Below are 19,181 nucleotides of genomic sequence, written 5' to 3'. Positions count from 1 at the left end.
CTCATTTATGTTTATTATAAAGTTCTTTTTTCCAATTTTCTCTCTTATAATGTTGCTTCTTGAGACTGTAGTCATTATAATTTCTGTAATTGTTACATCGGAATGGCTCATACGGAGATACGTAAGAATTTTGTTTTTGTTTTTCCTATTTTCTCTCGCATTCCACTGACATAGCTCCCTAGAGTATGGATTTTCGAGCTCTGGAGGCCCTTTTCCTATCTGGTCCAAGTGGCTAATTCGCCTTTGTTCAATTAGTAAGCCATATTTAAAAGAGGATCCAATTGCAGTTACGAACATACAAACAATGATGGACAGGTAAAGACTTTCTGCTCAATCCAGATCATTCCACACAATTGTGATACACTCTTCACCGGGTGATCTCCTGGGAGAGTTGAGAAAACAGATCATCCGTGACATTTAGGAAGGACAGGAAGCTAGGAAAAGGTGGAGGGTAGCTCTGTTAATTAATGATGGTATTAGCACATTAGAGAGGGATGACCTATGTTCAGAAAACCAGGATGTAGACATGGTTTGGGTAGAGATGAGAAATGATAAAGGCAAGAAGTCACTCGTGAGAGTGGTGTACAAGCCCCCGAACATAAACCACATGGTAGGACGGGGTATAAAAGAAGCACTAATGGGAGCTTGTCAGAAAGGTACAGAGATAATCATGAGGGATTTTAATCCACGTATAGACTGGAAAAATGAGATGGGCAAAGGTAGCCTAGATGAGGAGTTCATAGACTGTGTTCAGGATAGTTTCTCAGAGCAGTACGTTCTGGGGCCAACCAGAGAGCAGACTATACAAAGCCTGGTATTGTGCAACGAGATAAGATTAATTAATTACCTCATAGTGAAGGTACCCCTAGGTAGCAGTGATCATAATATGACTGAATTTTACATTCAGTTTGAGAGAGAGAAGAATAGGTCCAAGACTAGCATTTTAAACTTAAATAAGGGCAATTATGAGGGCATGAAAGCAGAGCTAGCTAAAGTGAACTGGCAAATTAGGTTAAGGATAGGTCAGTGGAGATGCAATGGTAGACATTTAAGGGAATATTTCAGAATACACAGAATAGATACATTCCAACGAAAAAGAAAAATTCTGAGGGGTGGACCCACCATCCGTGGTTAACTAAACAAGTTAAAAATAGTATTAAACTTAAAGAAAAAGCAAATAGTTGCGCAAAGATGGGAGGCAGGTCAGAAGATTGGACAGAATACAAAAACAGCAAAGATTGACTAAAAGATTGATAAGGCGAGAAAAAATTTTCTTTTTCGTTGGCATGTATCTATTCTGTGTATTCTGAGTATGAGGGAAAGCTAGCTAGAAATAGAAAAACAGATAGTAAGAGTTCCGAAAGATATTTTAAAAAGGAGAGTTAACAAAGTGAGTGTTGGTCCTATAGAAAGTGAGTCTGGGGAATTAATAAGAGAAAATAAGGAGATGGCAGATGAATTGAACAGGTATTTTTCATCGATCTTCACCACAGAGGATACAAGTAACATCCCAGAAATAGCTGTAACTCAGGAAATGGAAGGGAGGGAGGAACTTAAAATAATTACAATCAAGTGGTACTGAGCAAATTGTTGGAGCTGCGGGCTGACTAGGCCCCGGGTCCTGATGGACTTCATCCTAGGGTGTTAAAAGAAGTGGCTAGTGAGGTAGTTGATGCATTAGTTTTAATTTTCCAAAATTCCCTAGATTTGGGGAAGGTTCCATGAGATTGGAAAATAGTGAATGTAACTCCTTTATTCAAAAAGAGAGGGAGACAGAAAGCAGGAAACTACAGGCCAGTTAGCTTAACATCTGTCTTAGGGAAAATGTTAGAAGCTATTGCTAAAGATGCAATAGCAGGGTATTTAGAAAATTCAAAATAATCAGGCAGAGTCAACGTGGTTTTGTGAAAAGGAAATCATGTTTAACCAATTTATTGGAGTTCTTTGAAGAAGTAACGTGCTGTGGACAACAGGAACCTAGTGGATATACTGAATTTTGATCTTCAGAAGGCATTTAATAAGGTGCCACATCAAAGGTTATTGCAGAAAATAAATGCTCATGGTTTCTCATCATCTTTGGCCTCCTTGTCTCAAGAGACAATGGGTAAGCGCCTGGATGTGGTCAGTGGTTTGTGAAACAGCGTCTGGAGTGTCTATAAAGGCCAATTCTAGAGTGACAGACTCTTCCACAGGTGCTGCAGATAAAATTGGTTGTCGGGTCTGTTACACAGTTGGCTCTCTCCTTGCGCTTCTGTCTTTTTTCCTGCCAACTGCTAAGTCTCTTCTACTCGCCACGCTTTAGCCCCGCTTTTATGGTTGCCCGCCAGCTCTGGCGATCGCTGGCAACTGACTCCCACGACTTGTGATCAATGTCACAGGACTTCATGTCGCGTTTGCAGACGTCTTTAAAGCGGAGACAAGGATGGCTGGTGGGTCTGATACCAGTGACGAGCTCGCTGTACAATTTGTCCATGGGGATCCTGCCATCTTCCATGCGGCTCACATGGCCAAGCCATCTCAGGCGCCGCTGGCTTAATAAGGTGTATATGCTGGGGATGTTGGCCCCCTCGAGGACTTCTCTGTTGGAGATACAGTCCAGTCGCCTGATGCCAAGGATTCTCCGCAGGCAGCGAAGATGGAATGAATTGAGACATCGCTCTTGCCTGACATACGTTGTCCAGGCCTCGCTGCCATAGAGCAAGGTACTGAGGACACAGGCTTGATACACTTGGACTTTTGTGTTCCGTGTCAGTGCGCCATTTTCCCACACTCTCTTGGCCAGTCTGGACATAGCAGTGGAAGCCTTTCCCATGCGCTTGTTGAATTCTGCATCGAGAGACAGGTTACTGGTGATAGTTGAACCTAGGTAGGTGAACTCTTGAACCACTTCCAGAGTGTGGTCGCCGATATTTATGGATGGGGCATTTCTGACGTCCTGTCCCATGATATTCGTTTTCTTGAGGCTGATGGTTAGGCCAAATTCGGTGCAGGCAGCCGCAATCCTGTCGAAGAGTCTCTGCAGGCACTCTTCAGTGTGAGATGTTAATGCAGCATCGTCAGCAAAGAGGAGTTCCTTGATGAGGACTTTCCGTACTTTGGTCTTCGCTCTTAGACGGGCAAGGTTGAACAACCTGCCCCCTGATCTTGTGTGGAGGAAAATTCCTTCTTCAGAAGACTTGAATGCATGTGAGAGCAGCAGGGAGAAGAAGATCCCAAATAGTGTAGGTGCGAGAACACAGCCCTGTTTCACGCCACTCAGGATAGGAAAGGGGTCTGATGAGGTGCCGCTATGCTGAATTGTGCCTTTCATATTGTCATGGAATGAGATGATGATACTTCGTAGCTTTGGTGGACATCCAATCTTTTCTAGTAGTCTGAAGAGACCACGTCTGCTGACGAGGTCAAAGGCTTTGGTGAGATCAATGAAAGCAACGTAGAGGGGCATCTGTTGTTCACAGCATTTTTCCTGTAGCTGGCGAAGGGAGAACAGCATGTCAATGGTCGATCTCTCTGCTCGAAAGCCACACTGAGCCTCAGGGTAGACGCGCTCAGCCAGCTTCTGGAGCCTGTTTAAAGTGACTTGAGCGAAGACTTTCCCCACTATGCTGAGCAGGGAGATTTCACGGTAGTTGTTGCAGTCACCGCGGTCACCTTTGTTCTTATAGAGGGTGATGATATTGGCATCGCGCATGTCCTCATGGTTTTGCACAATTTAGAATGGCTACAGGCTAAATGTGTAAAAACAAACACGACAGTAAATTATAAATAACAATTCAATAAATAACAAACATTTCCTCAAAACCAATTCATCATCTGTGCCTGGTGTCACTATTACATATTGGCATGGATAGACGATTGGCTCGCTAACAGGAAACAGAGAGTAGGGTCATTTTCTGGTTGGCAAGATATAACGAATGGTGTGCCACAGTGAAGGGGGAGAAAAAGACAAGGACCGTGAACAAAGGAGGAGGGCTGATGAAGCACAAGCTGTCATGAATGACAAAAACCAGACAAAAGTCAAAGTTTCATGTGTACGTGCCTTGCGAATGATTGGATAGTATACTGTATACCTGCTTAGAATGTAATAGGGTAACCTAGCCATGTACAAGTAGACACAATCGGATAGAGATAAGAGAGTAAGAATGTGTAACAGAATGATTGGAAATGCAAACAAACCGTTATCTGTAAAATGGTATAAGAATGATGTTTTGAAACTACTTGGGGAGTTTGTATGCCATCTTGTATGGGTGCGGTCTTCCCTGCATATGCTTACAATAAACCAGTGAACAAAGAAGCTTGAGCCTCGTCTGGTCTATCGCAGAATCGGAGGGTGACTGACCTCCCTTTCAGTGACGTAGTCGGCAGGATACACCCGGCCCTCTGTGAAGGTGAAAACAATAATCTGGTGAGTGTTGTTTCATTTGAAAGAATACTCTCCTGTTGTTTGTGTCAGTCTAGAACGGAAGTCCACAGGTGCGTCCGAACTTTAGACCTGAGACTGCGGGATGGGGATTAGGATCCCGGGGGGACGATCGGATCCCCGAGTGCACGAATAAGTTGGGATGAGTGTGTCCTGGGGGACGATTGGATTCTGGGTTGAAAGGTCGAGCGTGCTCAAAATGGCGACAGCCGGGAAAACAGAACTCGAGTTTGTCGCGGAGTGGGGAGGCTGAGGCACTATATTTTTTCACCTTGCCCAAAAATTTAGGAAACAAGTTACTGTGTCTTTTGATTCGAATGTGTGAATGTTGGAAGCCTCTACGAATGAAATGAATGTCCTTGGGATGTGCAGCTTGTGTTCTGTAGAACTGACCGTCGTTAACTCTTTATTGTCTGGCTTTAACATTGAAAGCATGAGTCTGTTACTTGTTCTATTTTTACCCGTATATTTTGTGAGAACCTTGAGTCATGTTTTGGTTGTGAACTAGTTGAACCTCTGTGTGATCCTTGGCATCAGGACAGGGAATTTGACACAGATTTTGGTACTTTGAATTCATAACCCATTACAGGAATCAATTTTCTAAGATGTTTGGAATTAAATGAGTGTGAAAAGTGATTGTTGAGTGTATTCATTTCAATTTAAGATTGTGCACCCAGGAATGGGATATAAATTTAATTTTATTTTAATTTAAAGTTTTATTTCTATTTTAAAAGTTGGTTTTGCAACTGTAAAAAGGCAATGAACAATTTTCTAAGAGATAAGCTTCAGACTTGAATGTCTGAAGATGTCTGGCAGAAATCCAATTTGAAGTTTAAAACACTGCTTTAATTAGACCAACATTTAAAATCTGCTATTGCTTTATTTTGCAGTTTAAACTTGAAGACATGTTTTACTGACTGTTTTTAAGTAGCAAATGTCAGATATTGGATATTGTTTTAAGGGAGAGAAGGATAAGCAAAGGAGATATGGGAAAGATTAAAGTCTGTCTGAAACTGGTGTTAAATCTTTTGTTGTAAGAATGTTAAATAACTTTTTCTTTAGTTTTTAGTTTTATTACAGTCATTTGAAAAGATGCCTGAAGAAAGAACAAGAAAAATTACGTAATTCACCTATTTTTTTTTAAAAAGCATGTACTATTCTGTTCTGTGTGTAGTTAATAAGTATTATAAGTTAATAAGTCTGAATTAAGTTTATACTATTTAGGTTAACTAACCTGTTAAGTTGAGAAAAACTTTTAAATGTTTATTGCCATGAACTGGAATTTGGAATCATCTTGGTCGTAGAAAAAAATCTTTGGATTAGAAACCTCTTAACAAAAGATGCTAAAAGTTTGGAGACAATGGGAGTTTAATCTAAACTATTGTATTCTCCAATGGAGATGGTTTCCTTTGAAGTTGATAATGTTACTAATGATTTTGTTGTTTTAAAACCCGAAGGATACCAAAAAAAAAGTTTAAAATGGAGTTTAGTACTTTTCGATCAGGGAAAATAAAAAGGTTATGCAAAGTGATGCAGCTGAGAATGTTTTGCTCCGCCCCCTTGGAGACAAGCAAAGAAATTAACCTTGCGGCAGATATTGTTTTTCCATTTAATTTTTGCATTGCTGAGAGTAAAATTAACCCATTGGGCTTTGGGGCAGAGCCACAAGGGATTCTGATGCCACAGCAAGAGATCCAGCAGATTTAAAAATTTAAGAACATAACTGCAGACAACAAATGTCACAAGACCTTTATCAATGAGACAAAGTGCTTGAGAAGGAGAGCTAGTTGCAAACACTTCTGTCTTTAATGTAAAACAAAATGCAACACCACCAAGTCTGGGTATGTGAAATTGGAATCGATAAACAAAATTAAATTGATATGAATGGTTATCTAAAGCACTCAAAGGGAACTTTATTTGACATTTAGCAGGACAATCAAAGTTTTAGAAAACAAAAAACAAAAACAGTCTAGGTGGTTCCTAAATATAAAAAACAAAATTTCTTTTGGGGAGATATTAAATGGAACATTAATAAAACCTGTCACTCCAGCAACCGTGTTACTTGATTTTGGAATAATCTGAGATGTTGAAAATCCAGTGTAATTTAGCAAGTTACTTTTAAGAAATTAAAATGTCATCTAGGAGAGAGGCAAAAAAAACAAAATATGGTAATGCCTGTAATCAGATGGGAATGTTTGATTGCTGTTTTAAAGTATTATGTCTGTACAGTTTCTGCAGGGTTCATGAATGAAATAGAATTATAATTAATGGGAATTGGCAATTAGATCGGGCTGATGCAAGAGCTAATAAAGGAATTATTTTATTTTTTTTATTATTATTTATTTAGTGATACAGCACTGAAACAGGCCCTTCGGCCCACCGAGTCTGTGCCGACCAAGAACCACCCATTTATACTAACCCTACAGTAATCCTATATTCCCTACCACCTACCTACACTAGGAGCAATTTACAATGGCCAATTTACCTACCGTCTGCAAGTCTTTGGCTGTGGGAGGAAACCGGAGCACCCGGCGAAAACCCGCACGGTCACAGAGAGAACTTGCAAACTCCGCACAGGCAGTACCCAGAATTGAACCCGGGTCTCTGGAATTGTGAGGCTGCGGTGCTAACCACTGCGCCACTGTGCTGCCCAAATCTGAATTCTGGGGATAAAACAGAAATTGCACATCCCCCATCATCCCCAAAGTTTTGGAATGGTAGAATGAATAGGACTTTTAAAACCTCTATAGCTAAAGCAATACAAGAAACAGGGAATAGCTGGGCAGCAGTTTTACCCAGCATTCTGATGCATCTACGGGCCACCCCAAATAAAAATACAGCATTTACTCCATTTGAGCTAATGACAGGACGGGCAATGTAGTTACCAGAAGGAATAATGGTCGGATGGACGGACGCAGGGCCGCTTAAAGGCAGAATCCGAGAGTATGTCACAGAAATGAATAAACAGCTACACAAACTCAGACAAGAGGTTGAGGACAGACAGGCAGCTAAGGACATAGAATTGGATCGGCAGTTGGATAAACAGAAGGTTCCGCTGGTAGGAGATAAGGTAATGGTCAGAATGGGTCCAGAACGTGGCTGACTTCAACCCCGATGGCATGGACCATATGAGGTAATTATGACAGGTGATACGTGAGCGCTCATAGATATGAAAACGGGAGGTAAATGGAAACATTATGCACAGTTGAAACTGTATAGGGAAACCGAGAAATCTAACGGCAACCCGGGCGACGGGAGCCGATGTTAATATCGTTGCAGGTATCGCCTTATCCCGAAGAAAGGTCACTGACTTGAAACGTTAACTCTGTTTCTCTCTCACAGATGCTGCCAGACCTGCTGAGTATTTCCAGCATTTCTTGTTTTTATTATATATGATAATGTGACTGGATTGGGTAAATGGTATTATGGGTGTCGAACAAATAACACAGGCAGCACCATCCTTCATGAAGTAAACGTCACAGCCGGATGACATCTGCCCCCCCTTTGTTTGGGAAGCGAGCCTTGATGGGCAGTATTGTCAGGAAGTGTGTAAATATGTAATAAATAAACATGATTGTTATAATACACAATGCTATAATTTGAGTACTTGTGGGTATCAAAGGACTACTCGCTGTCCTCGGATGGCAAACCCCCCTCCAGATGAGATAGGGGTAGGGAAGGCTAAACCCTTGTTGCATGACGTTACCATGGTATCTCTGGAAGTGATTTACAACGTTACGAATCTGGTGACTGTATTACAGGGACCGTGTAGGGATCATCAGTGTTCGATCAGATGGGCTAGATATCGGTTAGGACGACCCATTGGGGATTACAAGGCTTGAATTACCCCGGGAATAAGGAGACGGGAAAGATGGAGAAGGAGAAAGAGGGAGATGTAGGGGGACTTTTTGGAAGCACAAATTCAGTAATAAACTCTGCTCAGATCCATGAAGTGAACAATTACGCATCACGAGTAGCTTCTGAAACAGCCAAAGGACTGCGGAATAATGCATATGGGACAGAATATGCCCTGACTGCTATTGAGATACAAGGCAAAGGACTGGTGAGAGCCCTAAATATTACCAATCAAGGGCTAGTTGATACCACCCACTCACAAAGCAGGGAAGGCGTGAGACATGTCAGCCCGGATTTAATAGAGGGAATAAACTCGGATACAGGAGACATCAGATTAGGAACTGTTCCCGGACACATGTTTGATTCGATATACCAACTGAATCTCATAACCTACACCAGAAATGCTGGGAGTTAGTGGTCACTCGGCCCCAGAGTGGAGGAGCGGATGGGGTTATCAGATCCCTTAACAACAGTTATCGTTTTGAGTCATTGAGAGTAGAAAGGGATGGTTGGGTATATAGAGCAGGATTCCATGGGTACCTCTGTTATGTTAACTCCACGATTTGGATGAGTACCAAGGATGTACTTGTTGTACCTTACAGTCCCTGACCAACTGCAGCAAAATCGCACTCAAAATGTCCCCCATCCAGGACGCATTCAAGGCAGTTCAGATGTCCGCAACGCAATAGTGTTTATGACAAGTGAGGTTGAAGTGGTCTTTGGAGGATTAAGATGCTTAGTTAACACCAGTTTTTGCATGCAAGAGACTGACTCCCTTATATTAGGGGACTGCCACCTGCCCGGGCAAATAACAGGATACATATTTAGCCCCTGGTGGGATGATATGGAATTTACGGATGAAATCCCAGGCGGGGTAACGCGATTGGCTGTGCAGCAGGCCACAAAGATAGCACATCAGTATACCCGGGCATCGAGAGAACAAATCACACAGGGGCACATCCAAGTAGACCTGGGCAATAGACCAGCAAAACAATTGGTGTTCCGAAGAAGGGTCACTGACCCGAAACGTTAACTCTGCTTCTCTTTCCACAGATGCTGCCAGACCTGCTGAGTGGTTCCAGCATTTCTTGTTTTTATTTCAACACAATTGGCTAGGTCAGCCTCAGCTTACTCGACCACAGGGCGACTGACAAATTGGTGGGAAATCCTCCGCGTGGTAATGACAATTTTTAGCTTGACAGTATTGGTATGGATCATTTCTCTATGTCATTACCAGTGGCAAGCCCTAAAAGAATATAAAATGGCATTCCGAGGATATGCTCCGGTGCCCATCGTGCGCACTTGGGAAAGGGATACAGGGATTAGAGGAAAGGCTAATCTATACAGATGGCAGTTTAGGATTTCTCCAGGAGTCTGGACAACTGGCCATCCGAAGGACAAGAGGAGGATTTCTCAACGCTGGTGTTTGGCCAACTTGGGCGGGGCCAAGGGCCAAAAGGGGGGGGCGGCTGAAGGGGGAGGAAAAGACAATGACCGTGAACAAAGGAGAAAGCCTGATGACACACAAGCTGTCATGAGTGACAAAAAACAGACAAAAGTCAAAGTTTCATGTGTATGTGCCTTGCTAATGATTGGATAGTATAATGTATACCTGCTTAGAATGTAATAGGGTAACCCAGCTATGTACAAGTAGATACAATTGGATAGAGATAAGAGAGTAAGAAGTGTAACCAATTGATTGATGAATGCAAATGAACTGTTATCTGTAAAATGGTATAAGAATGATGCTTTGAAACTACAAGGGGAGTTTGTATGCCATCTTGTATGGGTGCGGTCTCCCCTGCATATGCTCACAATAAACCAGTGAACAAAGAAGCTTGAGTCTTGTCTGGTCTATCGCGGAATTGGAGGGTGACTGAACTCCCTTTCACTCTGGGATCAGTGCTGGGGCCTTAACTTTTTACAATTTATATAAATGACTTAGATGAAGGGACCAAAGGTATGGTTGCTAAATTTGCTGATGACACAAAGATAGGTAGGAAAGTAAGTTGTGAAGAGGACATAAGGAGGCTACAAAGGGATATGGATAGGTTAAGTGAGTGGGCAAAGACCTGGCAAATGGAGTATAATGTGGGAAAATGTGAAATTGTCCACTTTGGCAGGAAGAATAAAAAAGAAGCATATTATCTAAATGGTGAGAGATTGCAGAGCTCTGAGATGCAGAGGGACCTGGGTGTCCTAGTGCATGAATCGCAACAGGTTACCATGCCGGTTCAGCAAGTAATTAGGAAAACGTTTATTGTGAGGGGAATTGAATACAAAAGTAGGGAGGTTATGCTTCAGTTATACAGGGCATTGGTGAGACCACATCTGGAGTACTGTGTACAATACTGGTCTCCTTATTTAAGGAAGGATGTAAATGTGTTGGAACCAGTTCAGAGAAGGTTGACTAGACTAATACCTGGAATGGGCGGACTGTTGTACGAACAAAGATTGGACAGGCTAGGCTTGTATCCACTGGAGTTCAGAAGAGTAAGAGGCGACTTGATTGAAACATATAAGATCCTGAGGGGTCTTGACAGGGTGGATGTGGAAAGGATGTTTCCCCTTGTGGGAGAATCTAGAACTAGGGGTCACTGTTTAAAAATAAGGGGTAGCCCATTTAAGACAGAGATGAGGAGAAATATTTTCTCTCAGAAGGTTATGAGTCTTTGGAATTTTCTTCCTCAAAAGGCAGTGGAAGCAGAGTCTTTCAATATTTTTAAGGCAGCGATCGATAGATTTTTGCCAAACAAGGGGGTGAAAGGTTATTGGGGTTGGCGGGAATGTGGAGTTAAAGTTACAATCAGATCAGCTGTGATCTTATTGAATGGCGGAACAGGCTTGAGGGGCCGTGGCCTACTCCTGCTCCTAGTTCGTATGTTCATATGCAATAACCCAGCCCAGTTTGAGGGGACATTCTGGGAAATTCTCTCCTGCCCATCTAGACGATCAAAGCTAGTCAAGGAGATTGGTCCTGAATTCCCTGAAGTCGCTACCTTTCGTAAGAGCTGATGTCTGCCCCAAACAGAAACAGGTCCTGCTCTCGCTTGAAGAAATTACGTTTGTTAAACACAATTAAGCAGTAAAAATACTGTTATACTAGGCAGTGTCCTCAGAGTCAATTACCAGAGGACACAGATTTCAGATAATTGGCAAAAGAACCAAGGACATGATGAGGAGAAGCTTTTTTATGCAGTGAGTTGTATCAATCCAGAATGCACTGCCTGTATGAATGGTGGACGCAGATACTTGAAACGGAAACACTGATAAGACTATGAAGAAGGAAGAGGGAGTGGGACTAATTGGATAGCTCTTTCCAAGACCTGGCACAGGCTTGATGGGCCGAATGTCCTCCTTGTGTGCTGTAAAATTCTATAATTCCATGATATTAAAAGGACATTGAAGCAATGCCTCTTGGTGGGTATGACTCCAAGGGTAGTGAGAGAAACTTTGGTACCTCACCCAAGTCTCATTCCTCATGTGTGAGGCCATTCATTGAGGTTCTCCTTCTATGGAGGGCACACCTCAGCCTTCTTCTCATCTAACATCCACACAAGCATTTTTTGCTGGGAGATAGGTTTGTATTTATATTTACATTATTACATCTCTCCAAAACTTCTCGATGTTCTTTATATTAATTCATTCATTTCAAAGTGTAGCCATTATTGTTATGTAGGTAATAGCCATTTTGATACCTGTTATATATGTATATGTATTGTTATATTATCTGTAAAGTGTCAGGAACTAATTAGCTAGGAACTAGTTATGTGTAAATGTTCCAGTGGGGGGCCTCATTCACAGCTGCACTGGGGTGTCATATTATATGTAACACAAGATCCAGTTGAATCAGGTTCTACAGCACAGTGCATGGTGCTGTAATAAACAAGACTGACTCCAGCCTTTTCCAAATTTAACGTGTGATTCTTTCCAACATCTGGGATCCACGAAACAGTGTAAAGATGAAACATGGTGGCAGTGAGTGTCTGTGAGTAAACCTGGAACATTTTTAAAAGCATCAGGTTGAGAAAAGTGACCCAAATTAGTGCCAGAGAGACAGGAAGAAAAACTGAGTGACTTGTGCGAAAACTCTAGAAAAAAAAATGAAATGTCAGCCGGGACAGGAATGAACACACTGCTACAGCCCATCATGAAAACCTGGAGCCCAGCAAAAGTTGTGAGTGAAGCTGAGACCCCAAAGTCATATATCATTCAGACCAAAACCGGTAACCAAATGAGAAGGAACAGAATCCATATTCGACCTACACCTGAGCTGGAACAACAGAAAAGAACATCAACAACACCGGAAACATCACTATCCAGCGAGACAACATTAACATCATCAGCAAATGACGCAACATTGCCTGTACAGCGTGCCAACTCATCACTGAGAGCAACAAGGTGGAGGCACAACATCTTACAAGCGATGCCATGAATAAAATAAACACACTATAAAAGACTCCAACATCTGGGAACCAAAAAAACAACATAAAGACGAAACAATACCATTACAGAAAGACCAATGAAATGATTGGCCAGTTCATTGACCTTTGCTAATATTGGTTGGGATAGAAATGTTTTCCAGAATATTGGGAGCAATCTCTCTTCCCTTCCACAGATTATGACATGGGATGCAGGAACCAATGGATGGAGCTCAGGAATGAGTGATTGGTTGACTTTTATCCTCCCAGGTTAGAGACATTAAGACCAATTCCCGTTTCTGCAGTACAGACTAGGAAGAAGCACACGGCACCACAAGCGATTGGTTGAAATGGATGAGCTGACTGTGGAGGTATAACAGGTGCCAGGGACTCGGCCAGATTATTCAGATTAGCCCACGGCCCAAGTGCGGGTCAACCTTGGGACCCTCAGTTGGGGTGGTATTGCGTCCGCATCGTTGTGTCCGACACCAGGGGCTGACGAATTTCTGCCCCAGAGCCTCTAAGTTACTCATCCAGTATCATAATTAAAGAGGGCGTAATGTCCTAACAATGGGGCAGAGTAGTGGCGGCAGGTTAAAGCGTTCACTTGATGCTGACACTGCAGCATAACATTCAGCACTTTGGTGAGCACAAAATTTCCCACAAACATAACAGGAACTGTGCACAGTATGGGCTGAAAGCATTGCAAAAAAATAGCCTCCATCACAAAGATATTCACAATAATATTTTGCAGAGAATCACTGTGGAACTCTGTTCAATTCATTTCCTTGCGATACTGTTTGTACGGGGAATAATAGGAGTTCACAGTAAGAGCTAAGCGAGTGAAGCTGCTGTCCTTCTATGAGGTGGGCACAAGATTGATTCCAGAACGCGAGAAACTTTGCTTGAGAACTGATCTTAGATCAATGTCCTTGAGATCACAAAGGCAAATGCACATGGGGGGGTGGGTGGTGGCAGTGGGGGGGGGGGGGGGGGGATGTAACACCTATTTATGGATTGGAAATTGGACTGAAATAACAGTATTTGAGCTGCCGTATGCAGTTTAAGATGTTCTTTGCACATTTTAATTTGCTCTTTAGGTAGGTTTTTAATCACCATTCTCACTGATGTCAGGCTACTTTTCCAAAATTGGTGTTGAGGCATATTATTGGGCCAAGCGGTGCTATTCCTAACCGTGGAATACTTTCTGCTGACGTGGTGGGGCGGGTCAATTTTCCAACTGCACCTCAAATGGCAGGAAATTGGTGTATCAGTTGCTCTGATTATTCTTTCATGCCGGCAGGAGGTCCAAATTATTACAAACTCACAGGACACCAGTCTGGTGTGAACAGTGTCTTTAATGAAACTGACTGTCATGGCTGCCTGCAGTCAGAGTGCCTCATGGCACTCAGCATCATTGACACCGTGAGTTGCCCAAGTTACCCACTATGCACACAACTGTTCTCATGCATTGGTAGTACGTCATTCTTGTCAGTCTCTGCACATGCATTGCTCACATAGTCTTTAAATCGTGCTGGTCTCTCAATGGTGCACGTGCGCATTGTCGTTGGTTGTTCATCTGGTTGATTTTTCTTCTCGGCGAGTGTCATTCCCTTGTCACTTGTTGCTGCGGTAACTGTTGTTCCATTTCCGTTGTTGGGGTGCTGTAGACCTCTGGGGCTGATGGTTGTTCTGTGGTCTGTGCAGTTGGTGAGTTCACATCTTCCTGATTGGTGACCTGCCGTGAAGGAACTTCTCCAGTTGTGCGTGTGTGCCTGCCGTTGTTACGGTATCTCTGGTCCTTCACTGCCACTGCATACTCTTTGCAGGTCCCAGGTTGCCACTTGGGCTGACTCTTGTTGAGCGTGTTGAAGGTTTGTACCCTGACTGGCTCTCCAATGCTCAATTCTGGCATTATTTCAGCAGTTTTGTCAAAATAAAATTGGGCTTTCTTCCATTCGACCTTGATTTTGTCTGCTCGCTCTGCAGAATCGGAGTGCTCCTTCCCCACAGCCTCCACCTCGGGCACCTGAGCAGACGGCTGCCAGATCTTCCTCTTCCTCGTCACCTGTATGACTAGCATCATCTTGCGACTGGCAAAGGCATTCTCGTTCCAGCACCGGTGTCCGTTCCTGTGGGCCATCTCCTGGGTTTTCTCTTTTTGTACGTTGAGAGTTACCAGTCCAAGCTTTAGACATGCTTCAGCTGAGATGAGTGGCTTTTGCTTGCTGTGATTTGGAATTCCAGATCTTCGTTCTTGTCATTGCATTGGGCTCTCAGAGTAACTTTTCCTCTTGGCACTAGTAAGGTAGCATCATATAGCCTCAACCTTCCTTTTGAGTGCTTCATTTTTGGATCACCATGTTGAGCCACTTTGCAGAAGTCTGTGAAGGTCATGATGTTGTATGACGCACCGGTGTCTATCTGACACTTTATGTTGACTTGAGGTTCTCCTTCTGCCATCATCATTCCAACAGTCACATGTCAACCTGACTGAACCAACTTGTTGTATGTTGTAAAGTGATTCATCAGTATCTTTGGCTGATATCTCTCCAATGGCCATCTGTACCTACTTGTTATGCTTCCTTCTAGCCAAACACTTGCGTGCAAAATGATTGAGCTCCTTGCACTGAGAACACTGCTTTCCCCACACTAGACATGCCTTCTTTTCCTGTGCATGATGTCCTCCACAGTATTTACATCCTTTGTCCGTGAACTTTCTGCCTTTTCGGCTTGGAATGTCTAACAGAATAATGCAAGGCCTGGTCTGTCCTGCCACGAATATGCTCTAGCTGCTGATTTACAACCTCAGTGCTTCTGCACATGTTGATCTCTTTCCTGAGAGTCAGTTTCTCCTCTCTCAGTAGACTGCGCTTATTGCAGGATCTGTTATGCCTAATACAATCCTGTCTTTAATTACATAATCTTTTAGTTGCGCAAATTCACAGGATTCTGCGAGCTGTGTTAATGCAGTCACATATTGATCAATGGACTCTTTTTTACCTTGGGTCATAATATTGAACACATACTGTTCATTGGTTACGTTCATTTGGGGTTTAAAGCGTGCTTTCAAGGCTTTCAAAATTTTTGCTGTCCCTTTTCTTTGTTCTTCAGAGAGATTTAGGGTGGAATACACTTTGTAACCGTCTCTCCCCAACAGTGATAAAAGTGCAGCTACTCACAGCTGCTCTGGTGTGTGAGTTAAATCTGTCGCAATTTTGTAATTTTGTCATTGTGTAGAAAAACTGCCAGTTCTGTTTCATATCACCTTTCATTTCTACCAGCTCAGGCAAGGGAAAATGTGCAGCCATTGAGTCTTACCTTGTGCTTTCAGCTGTTTCTTTTTGTGACTTCCTGTGGCTTTTAGCAGCTTTTAGCAGTTCTGCCCATTCCTGTGGCTTTTGTTCAGTAGCTGTGCTTCCAAACACCTCTTCAACACTCACCTCAGCTCCACCCTGACATCATGTTACGAGCTCACAGGACACCAGTCTGGTGTGAACAGTGTCTTTAATGAAACTGACTGTAATGGCTGCCTGCTGTCGGAGTGCCTCATGGCAGAGGTCACATGACTACAGCAAGCCAGGAGGCACATTGGTACAGTATTGCATTTCTATCCCAAACACAAAGCGTCATTAGGCCTGGGTTTCATTAACATTCCAGTGGCAAGCCAGGGACCTTGCTGACAATGACTTGAAGGTAAGTCCCAATGGGAAGGGGAGGGGGTTTTGAGCAGCAACAGAATGGCCGTGATCATGAGCACTCCACACTCAGCAATCCTGCTCCTCTTGGCTCCATATAAAAAAAAGCTTACAATGTTTTAATAATGCTCTATATGAAAAATATTCACCTAACTCTGCCTTTGCTTTTCCAGCAATGATGCTGATTTTTTGCTGGATAAGTAGTCAAAAGATTCATTCCAATCAATAACTCTCTCAGAATTATGAGAGCCTCTGTTCCAGTAGCTAAAAAAACATCATATTTTCAAAGCCTTTCTTCCTAACCATAACCTCACAGTTCTGATCCATTTGACTGAATCCTTGCTGTATACCCTTTCTTTGATTCTAATATTCTTTCTATAATGGGCAGCACAGAATTGCATGCAATACTCTATCTTTGGCCTAACCAATTCAACATTGGCCTCTTGTGCATGACAATGACTACAGAATAAATATCCAATGACTGAAGTTATACTACTGCTCTGTATGCTTGTGAGTCTGGCACCTTTTCTATATATTAATCTTGTGTATTGTGTTGACATTCACAGTTCTATTTTAGCTACTCTTTACTATACAGGCACATTTGACATCTCTTGACCTTATTAATGACTAAATACATTGGGGCCTGAAGTCAATGCAAATAGAAATTAAGAGAAATGTAAAGCAGACATCTGATTTGCTCTATTGCCCGTTTTACAATTTGATGTAAAACCAAAATTACTCCCATTGTGACAATAGACTATGTGTTTGGGTCAAAGTGCCAAGTTACAAAGGTCACTTTGCAACATTGTCCCTTACCTTGCCTCACTAGTGAATCAACGCATCCTACGAGCTTTGAGGTAAACTCCAATTTATAGGCCTTACATGCCATCCCCCAGCTGTTGTCAGAATGTACAGTGCTGATTACATGGTGAGTGATGATCGGTGTCCTCAAACCAGCACTGATAACAACATAAACCAGTTATTATTGATCAGACGCTACAGGCTTGAGGAGTTCAGAGATTTTTCTTGCTTTTAATTGAGAATTACAATGTAACAGATCTACACAAAAACTCACCAGTCATCTTCAAATATGACTGGAGTGACTTGGGATTTTTAACCTGTACTAACTCCTTATCACTGTTCTTTAAATTATCTGCTATAAAAACAAGATAAAACATTTCTGGGGTGGGGGGTTTCATTTAATATACGTTTTTTAAAGTTAGAATAAGAGCTAGAGGTCTAAATTTTGAGAAATAGGGAACACAACAGCCACAATAAGGCAAACAAATGGACAAGAAATAAGAACAGGAGGAGGCCGTTTGGAATGGAATAGAATCATAGAATGGTTACAGCACAGAAGGAGGCCATTCAGCCCTTCCTATCCATGCCAATTTTTCTCTTCAGATAATTATCAGACACCCTTTTGAAAGTTACGATTGAATCTGCCTCCAGCACAATCTCAGGCAGTGCATTCCAAACCCTAACCCCTCGCTATGTAAAAAAGGTTTTCCTCATGCCCTCCAGCCCCTGAAGCCTGTTCCATTATTCATTTTGATCATGGTTGATCTGTATCTTAACTCCATTTACCTACATTGGCTCTGTAAATCTTATGACTATTGTTTAACAAAATTGATCTCATTGTTGAAATTTTCAGTTGACGCCCAGCCTCAATAGGTTTTTGGGGAAGAGAGTTCCAGATCTCCACGATCCTTTGTATGAAGAAGTTCTTCCTGACATCACCCAAACGGCCTAGTTCTTATTTTAAGTTTATGTTCCATCTTCAAGTTAGTCCTCTTTACAAACGTGTTTGCAAAACAGAATCTTTTCAGGCAACAGTTAGAGGAATCAAGCAGTGACTGTGATTTGTGTAATGCTCTCTTGTTTTAAAGTTCAGTTACATTGATATTCTGATCTTTAAAAGCTGAAATGACCGGTGTGAATTGAGTTTTGACAATCTTAACCCATTTCCTAGTGGGCACAGGTCCACATCACAAACTGATGCTAAGGGAAATCTTTCTCACAAAGGGTCCAGGGCAGCTGAATTGGGAATGTGAAAATGTAATAGTGTTAGAGAGGAGAGTAACCAGTGATCTTCTGAGGTTGTAGATGAGATGAACATATTGAGGCAGAGTTTAGAGAGCTTTACCCACTACTGAACTCTGCTGTTCCTGGGAATGTTTGATACTGAGATTGAATAACCAAGATGGAAAGTGTTTCATTCCCTAACAATTACATTGTTCACCTTGATAGGCACAAAATAACAGCAATAAAGAAAATCTTGCGTATTCCACTGTAATGTCACACTTCAAAATGCAAGTGTTGTTGCCACCTTTGACACCAAAGTAAAGCGGTTTCTCAAAGTACAGAAGGTCTCCATGGAATTTGGGTGACAAATAATTGGACCTTATATTCTACAATCCAACTTCAATACTGTTCTCAGAAGCTGACCTTCTCTGCGGATTGTTTAGTGGTCAAATGGGTGAAAAGTTTATGAATATTTTTGAAATGTATCCATATGCCTTGAAATTGTTATTATATTTACCCAGCTTCCCACAGGGTTTCTGGTAAGTTCAAATTGCAATTGTTCTGAAAATGGACCGATTGCTGTTACACCACACTGGTTTCCAACTTGTTTTGGTTTATTGCAGTAACTGCCAGCAGACCCAAATTATACCACTGGCTAGGCATCATTCATGCCTCACAGAGCTTAGAAACAAATCAACTTAGATGTTGTGAACACACAGAGCTGTATTAACTGGCCAGGAGTTACTTTATAATGTTATGGAA

The sequence above is a fragment of the Heterodontus francisci genome, chromosome 12 (assembly GCF_036365525.1).
Source record: "Heterodontus francisci isolate sHetFra1 chromosome 12, sHetFra1.hap1, whole genome shotgun sequence".
NCBI classification, from domain to species: domain Eukaryota; kingdom Metazoa; phylum Chordata; class Chondrichthyes; order Heterodontiformes; family Heterodontidae; genus Heterodontus; species Heterodontus francisci.
The sequence above is the reverse complement of the archived record's forward strand: the minus strand, read 5'-3'. Positions refer to the sequence as shown.